Here is a 19,253-nt window from a genome sequence, read left to right as displayed (position 1 = left end):
TTTCTTTGTTTGCATTGATATTGAGAGTAATTTGGAAACTGATGAAGAAGATGAATGTCATTAACCTCTACTTTATTTTATTTTGCTGCTTCCTAAGTTAGGTACGAATATGCAGGATTACAAGCTGTTGTTTATGCATCATGATGTGTGTTCTTGATATGACTGACATGATGGCGTTCTTGATATGACTTGAGTTTAGTGTTTGTTTGAATTAGTTCTCGCCAGGACGCGCCAAAAGCTAAGTGTGGGGAGTTGTTGATGATCGAAATGCAAGATGTCATTTTAGCCACCCAGGTCCTACCCCCTGACCACTCCTATCCGTCCCCCACCCCCCCCCCCCCCAGACCCTACTTAATGTCTAGTCTTTTATACTTATTTGCTGCCTAAATGTACTCATTATTATTCTATTTTGATTTAGGATGCAGATGAAGGCGTTAATTGCAAAACGGAATTAATTAAGTGAATTCAGACAGTTTCGACGTCATTTTGTAATCTGGGCATAACTCTCTCATCCAAGCTCCGATTGAGATGATTCAGAATTCTGTGGAATTCCAAGAAAGAGATCTACAGCTTTCATGTTTTGAGTTTGGAGAGATACTCGCTGCATCAAGGTTGTAATCGAGCTTGAAGTTGACGCATCTGCACTGGACGTTCTGGAACATTCTGCATTGTCATGCAATTCAAATAGGCAGATTTTTATTGGAAGATTTGAAGACCTATTGCACGAAAATTACAGCTAGACACACCATTTTCCTATTTTGTATTAAGACTTTATTTTATTTTCAATTACTCAGATTAGGATGACAAAGGTTATTTTGGGATTTTAGAATATTTTTAGGAGATTTAGATTTTGTAGAATTCAAATTCGAATTGGATATTTGGAGAGAGAGATCAGATTAGGAAAAACACACACCATGCCTCTCTCTTCTCTTCTCTGGAATTTTTCTTTTCTTTTTGAGTTTTGATTATGGCCATGAGCGGCTAAAACGTTTGTAACTTGGTCGTCGGAAACGGAGACCTTGGAATCAACCAACTGTGAGATCTAATCTATTTTATTTCATTGTTCAATTTTCGTGTTTGAGTATTGAATGTTATTCTGTGCATATCTTCATGATTGATGCATTTAATTACTAGGAGGCCTACTAGTGTATTATTTGTTGCAATCTACTGCTAAGTTTGATATCAAATCTTTTATTGTTTGATCCCTCTATCTTTTGAAGCAATTAGGGTTAATAATTTGCTGCGTCAGGAATTAGTAATCTTAAGAAGAACATTCAACTAAATTAAATACAACCGCTTGTGTTTGTGTTGTTTAGCTTCATCAATTTTTCTAATTCTTAAGGCTGTCATTAGATTAAATCTTTAGCGATTGTCTAGGGTTGTTTAATGATAAGATTAATTAAGATCGCTTGTTTCCTAATTAATTACAATTAAGGAGAGATAGGAAAATAGTTCCAACGGTGAATATTCAAAGTAAGAATTGATTTACTTTTTTATCAATGATCAGTTGTAAGATTCTGATGGTGGATGTTGATTTTGACCAAGTTTCGTTATATTAATTGATTTCGAATTGCATTGTTTTTGTTTTTGTTTTTGGCTAAGATTGTTTTCTGTTTTACTCAAAACCCCCCAGCCTTATTCACATCATCAAAAATTCTGCTAGACACTCTTCGTGGGATCGACCCTTGTTACCCTATTTACAATTCAGTAGTTAGGTTAGGAAGGTTTTTAATCTTGGTTGCCTACGACAACACACCAATCAATAAAAGACATTTTACACTATATTGCGTAAATCATCATTGAATGTATTGATATATGTCCTTAGAATGGCAAAACCATGATAAGGGTATCAAGTGTTTCAAATCTTGATAGTGAGAACCCTATGAGCACATATGGTGGCCATTCTAGAAACGTCCGTAGCCTCAATATTATTCTAAAGTAGGGACACAGATAATACGGTAACGCTATCATAGTGTTGAACGACCCTATCGAAAGGCAATGACTGATCTCACTTGTCAAGGTTGTTTGGTGACAACCTGGTGCAACACATGGGTGCTTGCTATAGGCAAGTTCACTGAACTGACCCACTGGACAATTCCATATGGATGGTAACCCTAGTGTCTATGGAACAAATCATTTAACGAATGGTGGTGCATGTGATTCGTAGACTTGAGATCACTGGAGCGCCTTGTGCACTGACTGGTGTAGTTTGACACTAGCGTAACGCAGTTCTATTCAGAGCTGTCAATACGATGGTGATTGGCTGCATCAAGGAGTGTATCAAGACTATGGTGGATAGACAGAGGATTTATCACTCTCGGGTATGGGAGAAGTTATCTCATGGTGCAATTCAGTAAATGGCAATGACACTAAAACTGTGACCATAGTGGGATTGAGTTGTTGCTCTATCCAGTTTATAATACATGTCATTGGTCTAGTAACTGAATATATAATATCGAGAGTGACCGAGGTTGACACTATTTATATGCCCTGGTCTCGTCGAGATAATGGATGATGAAATGATCGGATTGTACGGTAACCATATTGTTAATAGGTAGCTACTTCGCCAAATCTGAATCTATCGGGTGGCCATGATGCCTTGCTAAGGGCCAATCTTGGTCTGTATGTAGTGAGACGATTAATTGGTGTTAATCGCGATACTACACACTGTCGGTATGATAAGGAGCCTACGGGTCACACACATAGAAGATAATTTAAGANAGGGACCAAGTTTCGTTATATTAATTGATTTCGAATTGCATTGTTTTTGTTTTTGTTTTTGGCTAAGATTGTTTTCTGTTTTACTCAAAACCCCCCAGCCTTATTCACATCATCAAAAATTCTGCTAGACACTCTTCGTGGGATCGACCCTTGTTACCCTATTTACAATTCAGTAGTTAGGTTAGGAAGGTTTTTAATCTTGGTTGCCTACGACAACACACCAATCAATAAAAGACATTTTACACTATATTGCGTAAATCATCATTGAATGTATTGATATATGTCCTTAGAATGGCAAAACCATGATAAGGGTATCAAGTGTTTCAAATCTTGATAGTGAGAACCCTATGAGCACATATGGTGGCCATTCTAGAAACGTCCGTAGCCTCAATATTATTCTAAAGTAGGGACACAGATAATACGGTAACGCTATCATAGTGTTGAACGACCCTATCGAAAGGCAATGACTGATCTCACTTGTCAAGGTTGTTTGGTGACAACCTGGTGCAACACATGGGTGCTTGCTATAGGCAAGTTCACTGAACTGACCCACTGGACAATTCCATATGGATGGTAACCCTAGTGTCTATGGAACAAATCATTTAACGAATGGTGGTGCATGTGATTCGTAGACTTGAGATCACTGGAGCGCCTTGTGCACTGACTGGTGTAGTTTGACACTAGCGTAACGCAGTTCTATTCAGAGCTGTCAATACGATGGTGATTGGCTGCATCAAGGAGTGTATCAAGACTATGGTGGATAGACAGAGGATTTATCACTCTCGGGTATGGGAGAAGTTATCTCATGGTGCAATTCAGTAAATGGCAATGACACTAAAACTGTGACCATAGTGGGATTGAGTTGTTGCTCTATCCAGTTTATAATACATGTCATTGGTCTAGTAACTGAATATATAATATCGAGAGTGACCGAGGTTGACACTATTTATATGCCCTGGTCTCGTCGAGATAATGGATGATGAAATGATCGGATTGTACGGTAACCATATTGTTAATAGGTAGCTACTTCGCCAAATCTGAATCTATCGGGTGGCCATGATGCCTTGCTAAGGGCCAATCTTGGTCTGTATGTAGTGAGACGATTAATTGGTGTTAATCGCGATACTACACACTGTCGGTATGATAAGGAGCCTACGGGTCACACACATAGAAGATAATTTAAGAACCAATTTACAAGAAGGGTGTTTTCGTCTTTTTAGGGGAAAGGTTATTTTGGTAATTTCATAGTGCAATTAAATTTGCTGAGGTCGTAGCCTTTATTTAATTTGATATTAAAATTAAATAAGTGAGATTACGTTTAAATATGTGTTTGCATATATTTAAACAAATTATCATTACTATTAAATGTTAATATATTATATATATTAATTGAATTTAATTGAGATAATGATAATTAAAAAAAATATATATCTTAAAGGGGCTGTTTGGATACAAGAGTTGTTTGCGTTGGTGCCCAAGCCCATTCCATGATGGAATAGGGTATAGTGTTGTACTATATAAGTGCAACACTTTGTGAAATAAAATAGAGAATTCATTTTTCATTCAAAAGAAAAACTCTAGCCTCTTTTCTCCTCTTCCCATGCCAGATTTATTTTTGCTTGAAATGAAATTTGTTTTTATTGCTTCTTGGTTCTTAAAGGCTAAAGAGGATCTAACAAATCCCTCTCTAGTTCCTTGGGGTTGTCTTCGTGTGGACTACATTGGTTCGATCCTACACTTGGGTCAATAATGAAATCAGTTTAGAGACAAACTTGGAGGAGCCTCCAAACGGCCATATGACTTTAAACTGACTTTTCTACAGATTCTATTATAACGTATAAACTATAATTTTTGTGCCCTGATCTTGGTTCTAAGGAACGATCTATCATATAAATTAGATTTTATTTTCTGTTGCCATAGATGATCATTTCCTAATAGTGGTATCAGAGCCTAGGGTATCAGATTTTACAGTTTTTGTGAATGGTTGATTACATTTATTTGATTGATAACATGTTGCCTTGATGAATCTGCACAAAATCTACAATGAAAACATGTTTTAAGAAATCAATTAATTGATTAATTTAATTTGTTGGTGATCTATAATTTGGAATAGATTGGGTTATGGATTTTTGTTGAAATCGGTAGTTTAGATTGATTGCAAAATCCATTTGGCATATTTTGGTTGCTAGTTGAAATGTTCTGTTGCTATAAATCAATATACGCTCGCCACAACGTGCGTTGTTGGCGTACATGCTAATTGCAAAATCAGTGCTCGCCATGGCGATATAACCCATCACCGTGGCGAACGTACATGGAGCGTAAACGTAACCTTAATCAGTGCACGCTGTGGCGATCTAACCCATCACCGCAGCGAGGGCACTTTCGAGTGAGTAGGGACCAGATGGAAAAGTTTCAAAACTTTTGGACCAAATTGTAGATCTACAGATGTCATGGGGTAATTATAATTCACCCACCCAATTCAAAATTGATTATTTTTGAATGAATGCCATCTACTTGTTTGTATATTGTATGGTGCCTGGTACATGAGCCTTAGACCTATGGTGAATGTTTTAAAATTTTTGGGTATGTATGGATGTAATTTATTTAATAGGGCCTGCGTGTCCTACCTTTCTCCTCTTCTCGATGTACATTCTCTTCTCATCTCATTCCCCTCGAATGTAAATCGAGGTTTCTAAATTTGTTGATGTAAAATTAGTTTGAGATTAATTTTATTATACATTTAGTATGATGTTTTTGTAATGTACTTGAAGACGGATAAAGGATGAGATGATCATACTTGAAGACTCAAGATTTTATTACAGGATCCCTAGGTGACCTACCGATTCCTCTCGGCTCGAGGAAGTCGGTTTTAGTTGGGCCATATACCGACACATTTTAATATTTTGTTTAGAATGCATGCTAAGGTTGAATCTTCAATAACATGCCAAACAATGTCATTCTAACAAAGATAATAATCTGGTGACACATTAAATAACAAACCCTCAATTAAAGTATATTAAGTCACGTAAGACTTCCATCACCATGGTTTTAATCAAACCACTATTCGTCAAAACCTTGTTTGCCAAAGCGACGGGTACACTTCTACCAGTGGGAGGCTAAAATGCATTGAAGTTTTCTTTAATGGTGATGGGTCGACTTTGATGCGTTGTAACTACAACATGCAACGATAGCAAGTGCACTAGTCGCATTAAGTAATAAAGTGATGAGTGAGTATCGTTCCCATGAGGATTGGTTGCTAAGCACTAAGTTTTCTACGGTTTTGAAGTTGGAGCAATCGAATTTGTTGGATTAATGGGAGAAAATAAACTTAAAACTAAAACAAAATTTGCTAAATATTCAAAGCTAAATTATGAAAGCAAGATTAAAAACAAGATAATATCAATTTAAACAAACGGGTAGGGTTTTGACTTCATTCGGACTCTATGGATTAAACCTCCGGATTATGGCTATTTCCATATTCACATGCATTGGTTGTAAATCGAATTCTCTAAATTGTAAAACATACCTCCTTAGGCTATGTTTTCCTACTTTTCCCTATTAAACTTCCACACCTAACAATTTGAAGATTAATAGTTCTAAGCTCATTAAGCACATGGAATCCTAGATTGATTTCATTGATTCTCAAATCTATCTCTAGCATTCAATACTACAATGGTGATTACCCAAGAAGCTTAACATGACTCATTTCTCAATCTTGTAATGCCCCACTTGAGATACGTAGCCATTGTTTATGGTATGGCCTAAAGGGTTACTGAATTGCTCCTAAATGAGTTTGTATATTGTTCATGTTGTTTGGTTGGCCCTTTATTGAGTTTATGTTTTGTGTTTGGTTGAGTGTTTACCATGATCAAGACTTGGCAGATTTTGGAGTTGCATCCTTCGCCGGGGCGAGGAAGAAGCTTCGCCGTGGCGACGTTGGCTTTGTGTTTGGTAGTGTCGGTTCTGAAATGTTTCACCGGGCCGACGGAAAGTTCTTTGTCGCGGCGATGAGACGGCAGAAAAGTTTCTTGAGGTTTCTAGAGAATTCTCCATAGGGGTAAAATGACCTTTCTACCCCTAATTAGTAGGAAAAGTGGGGAGTAAAATGTAAGGAAATTTCATGGAGAATAGTGTAAAATGGGGGTGAGTTTGTAAAGAATTAAAGGATAAAGATGGAATTTTCAAGAAAGAGTAAGGGCAAAATGGGAAAGAGTGTATATTATATGAGTTAATAAGGGTTGAGTTCTCTAAACCCCTTCATTTCACCCATTTCCACCGCCTCTTGATCCCTCATTTTCTCTCAATTTCTCACTCAATTTTCCAATGGATTTTTGAGAGTTTTGAGTTGGAATTTGACAAAGAAGTGATCCTAAGCAAGAAGAGGTAAGAATCCCTACTCTAGATATGAGTTTTATTTATGTAAGGGTTAAGTTCTTACTAAGTTTATGCTTAGGAAATAAGGGAAAGCTATGGTCCAACAAGAGTAGAGAGCTTTAGTGGAGACTACTCAAGTATGAGGTAAGTAAATCCAACTCAAGTTGAGATTTAAGGAATCTAATGAGTAGAGATTTCTTTATGCATGTTTATATTATGCTTGTGTAGAGATTGAGATGATATGAGTAGTTATTTATGTTGATTGTGAATATATTTGAGTTATGAGAAGTGTTCTACTTGCATGATGATGAGTTGAGTTTGATTGAGATTGGAAGAGGTTGGAGTAGATTTTTGGGAGTGTGTTTCCTTGACAGGGAATGAGATCATGCAAGAGAATTTCCTCCCATTTTGGGATGGCCTAAGAGAGAAATAGAGTTCTCAATAAAGTAGAGTTTTTGTATGCACATGAGTTGTTTGATGAAATGCCTAAGAGAAGCATGAGTATGAGTAGAGAGCCATAATTCTTACAACATTGCATGTTGGCATTTCTTGAGTGCATTAATGAGCATGAGCCATCCATATGCATTGGTTATGCATTGAGAAATAGCTTGAGCAAGAATAGAGATCTTTGTGAATAAACTACTCTAAGAGTTAAACTATACTATGAGTACTAGCTTGAGAAAGAGATGAGTATTAGCTTGAGCAAGAGTAGAGATCTTTGTGAATAAACTACTCTAAGAGTTAAGCTATCCTATGAGTACTAGCTTGAGAAAGAGATGAGTATTAGCTTTAGCAAGAGTAGAGATCTTGTGAATAAACTACTCTAAGAGTAAAAGAAGAGAATAAAGTAGGTTGTGCGATGGGGCACCCGTGAGTGATGAGTGAAGTCACGAGAGTGGGTGCTTTGTGATCCCCAGCCATGCCTCCAGTTAGATGAGGCCGTGATCGTCACGAAGAGTGGAAAATGAGGTTCCAACCGTGCCTCCGGTAAGATAGGGCCGTGACATTCAGAGGGAGAGAGAATGCACTCACATGGGCAAGGGTTCCAAATCCATGCATGACCAAATCCGATCGGTAGAGAAATGAGTAGAAGTCACGTAGAGTGGTAGCGCTCAACTGTGCCTCCGGTCAGATGAGGCCGTGACATTCCAATGAGTAAGAATAAGAAACAAAGGAATAGAAAGAACAGAAAGAGAAAAAGAGTAAAGTCACGAAGAGCGGGTTGAGTTCCCGGCCGTGCCTCCGGTAAGATGAGGCCGTGACATACACCAGAGGGTGTATAGCAAAGAATATGAGAAACAGAAATAGAAAGAGAATCAGTAGAAGTCACGTAGAGTGGAAGAAGTCCCAGCCGTGCCTCCGGTAAGATGAGGCCATGACATGCAAGTGAGGAAGAATGAGTAAACATGAGAAAGAATAAAGAGAGACAATGAGTAGGGTTACGAAGAGTGGGATGAGTACCCAGCCGTGCCTCCGGTAAGATGAGGTCGTGACCTACAACAAAAAGCTAATAAAAAAGAGTTATGAGAAAGAGAGACAGAAAGAGAATCAGTAGAAGTCACGTAGAGTAGGAGAAGTCCCGACCGTGCCTCCGGTAAGATGGGGCCATGACATTCAAAGAGCGAGTTAGTAGAAATGAATTATGAGAAATGAGAAAGAGATAATAGAGAGAATTAAAGAATGAGAGAGCTTGAGAAAGCTTGAGAAGGAGTATGATGAGAATAAGAGAGAACCATGATTTTCCTTCATGGTGAGTATGATGAGAATAAAAGAGAACCATGATTTTCCTTCATGGTGAGTAAGAATAAGAGAAGGAGAAAAGAGAATAAGAACAGAGAGAAAGAAAGAATAAAAAGAGCAAAACAAAGTTAAAGGAGAATAAAAGTATTAGAGAGAGAGAGAGAAAAACAGTGAGAATTAGAAATAGAAGAACAGTAAATTAAGGAAAGAACCAAAGAGTGAGTTGCAGGGACAGGTAATACAGGATTTACTTACTGAGCATTGTTGTGCTCACCCCGTTGTTCTTCTCTGTTTTGCAGGAAATAGAAGCAGCGGTCAGATGGACGTCGAGGAGCGGAGAGTATTGGCACCACTGTCAACCAGCTATGATGTTTTGTATTAAGTAGAAAGTTTTTAATACATTGTATTTTGTATTTTTTATGAGTAAAGAAAAAATTTGAGCCTACTATCTTTCATACGCTATGTATATCTATAATTTACATAGTATATATTATAAAAATAGTCATGAAGAGCAGGTGTTACAAATCTCATCATGTTCATCAATTAAAAGCAAGAAAATTAGAATAACCACACAATCCATGCAATAGCATATGAAAATAACAAAAATCAATTGCTCAATCCATTTAAATCTGAATTACATCAAAACCTTAACCCAAAATGGGTTAGTTCATAACTGAATCAAAATACACAGCAAGAAAAACAATAAACTCAAGGTTCAACATATTGAAAAGAGAGAAAAGACAAGAGATCTCCCCTAGTTGAAGAATCCACCAGATTCAATCCCAAATTTTCTCACTTTTCAACCCAAAATTCGTCAAATGTAAACTAAGGAGAATGAAAATAAGCTACTCTCGACTAAAAAACGACCTCCTTCTCAAAATGGCAAAGTTTTTGCTTTTATTCCTCGCCCAAAAACCTAAGACTTTGCCTAAAAATGAAATTTTGCGATTTAAAGAAACTGAAATTTGCAGACTTTGCCGCATCGAAGAAGGAATCTCGCCGCGGCGACGAAGTAAAATTAATTCTTGTGCGTAACTCATATCGCCGCGGCGAAGAACAAACTTCGCCATGGTGAATCTTCATAAAGAATTCTGAAATTATAGAATTGCCCTCCGCTTGCTTCTTTGCTTGAATCTTCGATCTTCGATGCTCTCCCATGGGAACAAGCTTCATAGTGCTTTACTTTACTTCAGAACTCTCCAACTTCTGAGATCCGCTTACTTCTGAGTCTAGAAACTCCAATTCGCTCATTATTTGCTCAAAATGTCTGGCCTGAAACACAAAATGTAAAGAATTAAGTAGCAATTCAGGCATAAATGAACTAAGAAAATGAAAAAAATTGAAAGAAAAACAACAAATGCCCAAACAAATGCAAAACAGCAAAATTAACAAAAATTTTAAAAGAAAAACATAGACTCAACTCAACACAACGAACTACCTAGAATTTATACAAGTCTCAAAGGTTGTTGCAAAATTATTACTAGAAAAATGTTCAACACTCCAAGAAGTTATAAGTTACATCGACTATCTTTCTCTATTGGTCCCCCAAGTAGGTGATCCCCACTTCAATCCACCTTCCGACTTCCAAGATTATTTTATGCACGCATGCAAAGTTTATCAAATGGCGGCAGACTCCATAAGCCTAAATATCAAACTACTCTCCACGAAAGAGGATTAGGCATCGCTAACAATCAAAAGGTCTTTGCAAGCTTGTAACGTTAGGCTTGGGGAGTAGGCTCCAAAGGAAAGGAAAGGATAAACAAACAAGAGAACCTGGTTTCCTTAAAGCAAACACTAAGACTTAATCCAACTCCCACTTCCTTTCTCAACCATTACTCAAAATGTCAACCATTTAACAACCTACAACCATGAACAATTCTTATTGTTGCTATTGTAATGCAATTCTCGAAATAAATAATTTTTTTAAATTAACAAAATTGAGGTTAATTACTTGATAATCCGTGGATTATACTATTTTCATTAGACTTTTTAGTCGGATTTCAGGTACTTTCTAGTTCATTTTGACCTGAATTGTTGCTTAATTCTTTACATTTCGTGGTTCAGGTTAAAATGGACATTTTGAGCAAATAAGGACAAAATTGGAAATCTGGACTAGAAGTAAGGGATCTCAGAAGTTGGGAGAGTTCGAGCAGGATAAGCATATGAAGTTGTTCCCAAGGGAGAGCACCGAGGATCGAAGAATCAAGCAAGATGCAAGCAGTGCAGTTCTGTAATTTCAGAACTTTTCAGAAGCTTCGCGCGGCGAGAGCGACAGTACGCCAGTCACGAAACATGTCTCTTCTCTCTTTGCCGGCGAAATTTCTTCTCGCCGGGCGAGTGTAAATTCAGTTTTGTAAAAGCACATTTTACTTTGTGCGTGTTTTTCGGGGAATTGGGGAGGTATAAAAGAAAACTACCTTTTTGTTGGGTCTCCAGGAAGTGTGTTAGCAGCTTTTACATTTCTTTGATTAATTTTGGAGCGATTTACAGATTAAGGGGGAAGATTCATATTTGAACATGGGGATTCATTTGGGGAGATTCTTGTCCTTTCTCTACTTTTCATTATGTTGAACTTGAATATTATGTTTTCTTATTGTAGTGTTGATTTAGCTATGAACTAACCCATTTTGGTTAGGTTTTGATTGTAATTCGGATTTTATGGGTTAAGTGATTGATTGTTTTATGTTCATATGATTATGCTTTGATTGTGTGTTGCTTGAGTTTTAATGCTTTATGATGAATATGATGAGATTGAGAAATGAATCATTTAGGCTTCTTGGGTAATCACCATTGTAGTATTGGATGCTAGAGATAGATCAAGAATCAATGAAATCATGTAGGATTTATGCTTAATGAGTTTGGAATTGTTAACTTTAATTTGTTGGTGCGGAAGGTTAATAAGGAAGAATAGGAAAACATAGCCTGAGAAGGTGTTTAACACCTTAGTGAGTTCGATTTACAACCAAGCATATGAATATGAATTTAGCTTAATTTTTAGGTTAACCATAAAGTCCGAATGAAGTCAAAAACCTACCCTTTATTATGAATTGAATTATCCGATTTCATCTCGCATCATAGTTAAAGTTTTAAGTTAGTAATTCAGATTTAGTTTATTTTTTTAAATTCGATCCCGTTAATCCAAAAGAAAAATTGCTCAACTTGAGAACATAGGTAACTTAGTGCTTAGCTAGCGTCCTCTGGGAACGAATATCATCATCACTTTATTACTTGTGCGATATATACTTGAATATATGCAGTTGTAGGAATCACACATCAAGTTTTGGCGCGTGTTGCCGAGGACGTTTTAAGTTAACATTGAGTCTTTATAGTTAGCTAGATTGGAGTTTTTGTTTTGTTGTTATCATTATCTATTTTATTCTTGTTTTTAATTTCAGTTGGTTGTGATCTCACTTTCCTTCATTTCTGTTTTGTAGTTTATACGAAGAGCAAGACGTCAACCAGTGGTTCCTGTTGACCTTGGATTGAGAGAACTGTTAGACGTCATAATAAGAGAGAAGAGAAAGAGAGGATATAGTTGTGAAGCAAAAGAAAAAATAGTTGTTGAAATGGCAGAACCAGAAAACAGGACACTAAGGGAATTTTCAGATCCCACGGTGAATGGCAGTGGGTCGAGTATTGCTAGGCCTACAGTGCAAGCTAACAACTTCGAGATTAAACCAGCAATCATTCAAATGATCCAACAGTCGGTTAGATTTAATGGTGATTTAAAGGAAGATCCGAATCAGCATATTACAAATTTCTTGGAAATTTGTCACACCTTCAAGTCAAACGGAGTGTCGAATGGCACCATTAGGTTGAGGTTATTCCTATTCTCATTGGGGGATAAAGCCAAGGGGTGGTTAATGGCACTACCACCAGGAACTATCACAACTTGGAATGATCTAGCACATAAATTCCTTACTAAGTTCTTTCCTCCAGTAAAATCAGGAAAATTGAGAAATGATATCACATCATTTCTACAAGATGAATCCGAGTCATTGTATGAGGCTTGGGAGAGGTACAAGGAGTTAATGAGAAAATGTCCATACCATGGTTTGCCAGTATGGCTTCAAGTCCAAACATTCTACAATGGATTGATGGGTAATGTGCAAACCATGGTAGATGTAGCTTCAGGAGGGGCCTTGCAGAATAAGACACCAGAAGAGGCCTATGAGTTGCTTGAGGTTTTGGCAAGCAATAACTATCAAAGACCAAATTAGAGAGCAACACCAAGAAAATCTGCAGGTCTTCATGAAGTTGATGCCTTTACAGCCATCTAAGCCCAACTCACAGCACTTCAGAAGCAGTTGGGAAGTATGCAGGTAAACTCTATTCAAGCACCTCAACTAACTTGTGACTTTTGTGCAGGAAACCATGTGAGCAGCGATTGTCAAGTTGGGAACACATTTGCTTCATCATCTTCATCAATGGAGCAAGTGAATTACTTGGCAGGAAATCAGAGACAACCAAACAACCTTTACTCTAACACATACAATCTAGGGTGGAGAAATCATCCAAATCTGGCTTAGGGCAATCAGAACCAGCAAAATAATAAATGGAATCAAAGAACATTGCCAAACAACCAACCAGGGGTGAATAATCAACCGGGAGATGGAAGAGTAACAAAGTTGGAAGACATGTTTGGAAAATTCATGTAAGAGACCATGGGTTTCATGAATGAGACGAGGACGAATTTTAGAAATCAAGGGGCATCCATTCAGAACCTTGAGTTACAGATGGGCCAATTGGCTGAGAAGCTAAATGAGAGACCTCAGGGTGCTTTACCAAGCAACACGGTGACTAACCCACGTGAGCAAGTAAATGCAATTGCGTTGAGAAGTGGGACAGTTTTAGAAGAGGTGGAAAAATCAAGGAAAGAGGAAAGTCCATCAAAGAAAAATGAAGAATCTGATGAGGAATCTGATGAAGAAATCATTACTGAAGAGAAACCACCCAGCCCAAGGAAAGATGAACAGAAGCAGGAATAGAAGAAAAGGAAAAGGAAGGAGAAATTGCCATTTCCCGAGATACCACAAAAGTTGGCGCATCACACACCACCCGTGCCTTTTCCTAAAAGACTCAGAAAAGAAAATCAGGATAAACAGTTTATTAAATTTCTTGACGTTTTTAAAAAACTGCATATTAACATTCCTTTTGCAGATGCATTGCAGTAGATGCCGAGCTGCGCGAAATTTCTTAAGGAAATCTTATCAAACAAGAGGAAGTTAGAAGATGAGGAAACGGTAATGCTCATGGAGGAATGCAGTGCCATCTTACAAAAGAAGCTACCCTGAAACTCAAGATCCAGGGAGTTTTACTATTCCTTGCACTATAGGCGATATCACCTTTGATCGAGTTTTATGTGACCTAGGTACTAGCATTAACCTTATGCCTTTTTTTGTTTTCAGGAAATTAGGAATTAGTGGAGTGAAGCTGACAACAATATGCTTGCAACTTGTAGATAGATCGATAAAACACCCGAGGGGCATTGTAGAGGACGTGTTGGTTAAGGTGGATAAGTTCATCTTTCTTGCGGATTTCTTTGTGATGGACATGGAAGAGGATAAGGAAATTCCTCTTATCTTGGCCGACCATTTATGGCTACAGGAAGAGCTTTAATCGATGTTCAAGAAGGGAAGTTGATTATGAGGATGCAAGATGAAGAAGTAACATTTGATGTCTTGGAATTGATGAAAGTTGCACCTAAGAAAGAGTCATGTTTAAAAATCGAGGTGGCGGATCAGTCAAAAATTGAACCCTTTCATTTGAATAGTCCTAAGTTGGAAATTGAGAGATGCATGGTCAAGCCGAATCAGTTTGAGAATGAAGACAATAACACAAAAGGGTGCAAAACATTCCAGGATGAACCTCACTCGAGAGTGCATCCTCACAAAGAACAGATGTCTCAGCTTAAAAAGAGTGAGGGAAAGTCAAGACAACGGAAAACAGTTAGTGAGAGGAGTCAAACCACCAAGGTAATGACCAAGGGATGGAAATGGGTGGTGAAACTCTCAACAAGGACCCGGTACGAAAAAGATCATCAACAAAAGAAGCTTCTACACAAGGAAAAATTCCGGGATGTGATGTACCTGGATAATCCGGACTAACTTGAAGGATTGAGAAAGTCGAGCTTTCGACTTTAAACAAGCGTTACTTGGGAGGCAACCCAAGTGTTTTTAAATTTTGTATTTCATTTTGGTTGTTTGAATTTGTTTAATTTCATTATAAGTTTGTATAAATTTTAATTTTTGTGTTTTTGGGTGTTTCAGGTGAAATTTTCTGCCGAAGAAGGGAATGAAAATGTGCCAGACTTCGCCGGGGCGAAGAAGTATTCTTCGCCGCAGCGAAGAAAAGTGTGGAAAAATGCGGTGTGAAAGTCCCAGACTTCACCGCAGCGAAGATTGTTCTTCGTCGGGGCAAAGCAACCTGAAAATTGTGTGAGTTCCTAAAAGTTTTTGCCCCGGTGAAGGAATTGTCTTCACTGCGGTGAAGATTGTAGGATGAAATTTTTGAAAATTTTCCAAGGCATTTTCGCCACGGCGAAGAAAACTTCTTCGCCGAGGCGAGTTGCCTCTGTATGTTTTCGCCCCGGCAAAGAATTTTTCTTCGCCGTGGCGAAACTTGGTTTTCTTAAGGTTCATGAACGAAGAACGTCGACGTGGTAAAGCTTGTTCTTCGCCGCGGCTACGGTACTTTTCTATAAATACCCACTTTTCTTTTTCATTCTTCATGCGACTCTTCATATTCACTTAAGAGAAAATTTTTCAAAATTCAATCTTTTGCCTTTCTAGTGCTTTTCCAACCAAATTTCTTACTGCCTAACCTTCCTAAACACCAAAACAACCCATTTCAACAACAATTTTCGCGAAAATTTGACGAAAATTTTTGGATCAACAATTTGGGGCTTTTCAATATGGGCTATTTCTGGTTCAATTGGTGGCGAATACTCCTTCATCTTGGTAAGATCTCAAGTTCCCTAACCTTTTTATCGCACAATTTCAAGTTTTAGCTAGTAGATCTGAAATTTTTTGTTGCGGTTGAGTTATGGAATTTGGGTGATTTTGAGCATTGATTTTGTTAGAGGAACGGTAGTTCATGCATTGGGTGATTGTGAGGAGTGTGGGTTTTGAAATATTAGAGTGTTTGTGTAAAATTAAAAATTTGAAGTTTGGGGGGTAAAGTACGAATTTTTGGAAGTGTGGTTTGTTTTTGCAGGATTGAATTGATTGTGTAAAACAACTAGGTTTGAATTGTTGGGATATAATTTTTGAGTGAACTTTAATTTTGAACAATGCCTGCCAAAATTAAGCATCCATATAAGGGTAAGGGCAATGGAAAGAAAGTGGACAACTGCTTTGTAAGTGAGGAGGCCTGTAAAAGGTATGAAGGGGTCATCCAAAGGAGAGATAAGGGTATTATTCCTGAGCGCGGGTTGACCGCGAGTCAGGCCTTGGACTAGAGTAAAGGGAGACGTTGGGAGATATTTATGAGTGCTCCTACACAACCAGCTGTAGAGCTGCTAATGAGGGAGTTTTATGCAAATCTCCCGGATTGTCAGGAAGGTACAGTTTTTGTGAGAGGGGTTGATGTGCCATTTACGGAAATGGTGATCAATCAGTTATTCAACCTGACTAACCTTGATCAGGATGAGTACGTACAGTTTAAGAGATCACGGTTTGAGGACAGGATCATCCTTCTGGTCATTGCAAAACCGGATGCAGATTGGGCAATGTCAAAAAAACAGAAAAAGACCATCAAGGGGACTCAATTGACATCGATGGCTTGACTGTGGCAATACTTTGTTAGTGCGAGATTGATGCCGGAATCGTACTACAACACCGTTACTCACGAGAAGGCAGTATTGCTTTACTCTATTGCCACAGGGAAGAGTATCGATGTGGGAGACATGATCTAGAACAACATTCAGTAGGCCGCCAAACTAGGGCGAACAAGTTACAATTTTAGAGTTGGAGTCGAGGTTTAGGATAATGAGCACCGTATTCATGCTGCCCAATTCTAGACTTAGAGTATTATAGGAAGCACCTTGACCGTCCGAAAGCTACGCAACCAAAAGCAGGGGCAAAAAGGCAGAGAACCACACAAGGCCTTGCCACATCATCCAGCCCACAGCAACATAGAAAGAGATGATGCAGCAAATGATGGATATGATGAAATGGATGGGAAAACGACCGGATTGGTTGGTTGATCAAACCAAGATGATGTTTAACATGCAGAAGAGCAGCTTCAACGAGCTCAAGGTTGACACTTCAGCTTTCCAATGGGCTGACTGGGATTTGGATGAGTGGATGGGCTCCGAGTCGAAAGAAGATGAAGAAGAAGAATGAGCCGGAGCACCTGTTTTTGTTTTTCTTTATGGTTATTTGTTTTTATTCGATTTTGTTGTTCATTTTAAACATTAAACTCAGTTTTATTTTTGTTTTGGATTTGTTTAGCTGTTTTAGTTGTTTCTTTTAATGTGTAGCTGTTGAAAGGATGAGATTAGGTTGTAATATTTTCAAGTTAGTTTGTGAATGTGTGCTAACACAAGGGACACCATAGTTTCAATTGTTTTGACAGATTCTGGGTGATGAAAAGTCCGAGACCAGGTGTGCATTGTTGAGCGACACTTCACGGATTAACCAGGGAGCTTTCTCGTACCTTTGTTATTTTTTTTTTTCTATTCTTGATTTATGCATATTGGAACATTGGGGACAATGTCATGTTTAGTTTGGGGGGTAGGAAATAGAAATAAAACCTAGTTTAAGGGTATATTCGCTGGAAACCAGAACCCGCCTTAAAAACTGTCTAGCAGTACTTGGCAACCTCTGGTATAACAACTCCACGTACACCTTAAACGAAAAAAAAAAAACAAAAAAATTCTTTAGTTTGATTGTTTTTGCTGATGATGAATTGTATAAATCAATGATGAGAATAGGGTTGTTGAAATTTTACTATTGAGAAATGTTAAGCATTGCTTCAAGTTTATGTTTATTGACTGGATTCTGATTGAGGATTGTTGAGTGGTTCAACCACAATTTTCATTTATTTTGGCGTGCTTAGATTCATTTTATGTGGTTAGGTGAAGTTTGATAATGTTGGTGGACTTTAGAACCTAGTAGAGAAGTGCTTGAGGCGAAATTCTAGGATTAGACATGGTTGAGAAGATGATTTAGGCATTTTTTTTTTCGAAACGTTTGAGCCTTTCTAGCCGACCCATTAATGAAATTGTCCCTAGTAACCCATTTGAGCTGTATTAATTTTATTGCTTTATTTTTCTTGGAAAACAACAAAATTGTCCAATCCTTATACCTTAAACACTTTATCGTACCCTTAGGAGAATTCAGTCCTAATGCAAATGAATGAGTTGTATGAATAAGCCAAAAGAATAGTTTGGGGGTTGGGAGAAGAGAAATAAAAACAAAAGAGGTAGTCACCTCAATTCAATGGAATTGTTTTATGTTCAAAAAAAAAAAAAAAAACGAATTCTGCCTAGTTTAAAGGTATACCGGCTGGAAACTAGAACCCGCCTTAAAAACTGCCTAGTAGTACTTGGCGACCTCTGGTATAACAACACCACGCACACCTTAAATGAAATTCCCCCGCATTTATGGTTTCTGGAATAAGAAAAATACACGTTTGAGGGTTGTGAATTAGTGGACATTTCAATTGGTGGTTGAGAAGAAGTGGAGTTCGATTTGATGTTAGTTTTTGCATTAGGAAAACCGAGTTTTCTTACTTTTTTATTCCTATCCTTTTTGTTGGAACCCACTACCCAAGCCTAACGTTACAAGCTTTTAAAGACCTTTTGATTCTTATCTTTGTCTAGTCCTCATTAGTGGAGAGTAGTTCGATATTTAGGCTTATGGAGTCCGCCACCATTTGATAAACTTTACATTTTTGCATAAAATAATCTAGGAAGTTGGAATGTGGAATGAAGTGGGGATCACCTACTTGGTGGACCGATTGAGGAAGACAATCGATATAGCTTATAACTTCTTGGAGTGTTGAATATTTGCTGATAATAATTTTTCAATAACTTTTGAGACTTGTGTAATTTCTAGGCAATTTGTTTGTTCAGTTTGAGTCTTGTTTGTGTTTGTTCATTTTTCAGTTTTGTGGTGTGTGTGTTTCGTGTTTGTGTTCGTTTGTTTGTTGTTTTTGTTTCGTGAGTTTGTACCATATGCTCGAGGACAAGCATATCTTTAGTTTGGGGGTATTTGATAATCCGTGGATTATACTGTTTTCATTAGACGTTTTAGTCGAATTTCAGGTACTTTCTAGTTCATTTTGACCTGAATTGTTGCTTAATTCTTTATATTTCGTGTTTCAAGTTAAAATGGACATTTTGAGCAAATAAGGACAAAATTGGAAATTCTGGACTTAGAAGTAAGCGAATCTCAGAAGTTGGGAGAGTTCGG

General features: G+C 37.7%; 1 non-coding gene across 1 annotated transcript; it reads right to left on the bottom strand.

Moving 5' to 3' along the window:
• Positions 1 to 12,785: 12,785 nt before the first annotated feature.
• LOC116106780 lies at positions 12,786 to 12,892 on the bottom strand. The gene has a single exon (XR_004124356.1). It is a non-coding gene; the product is annotated as a small nucleolar RNA R71 (small nucleolar RNA).
• Positions 12,893 to 19,253: the final 6,361 nt, after the last annotated feature.

Source organism: Pistacia vera, unplaced genomic scaffold (genome assembly GCF_008641045.1).
Source record: "Pistacia vera cultivar Batoury unplaced genomic scaffold, PisVer_v2 Contig521, whole genome shotgun sequence".
NCBI lineage: Eukaryota > Viridiplantae > Streptophyta > Magnoliopsida > Sapindales > Anacardiaceae > Pistacia > Pistacia vera.
Note: the sequence above shows the minus strand (reverse complement) of the source record. Positions and strands in the feature narration are given on the sequence as shown.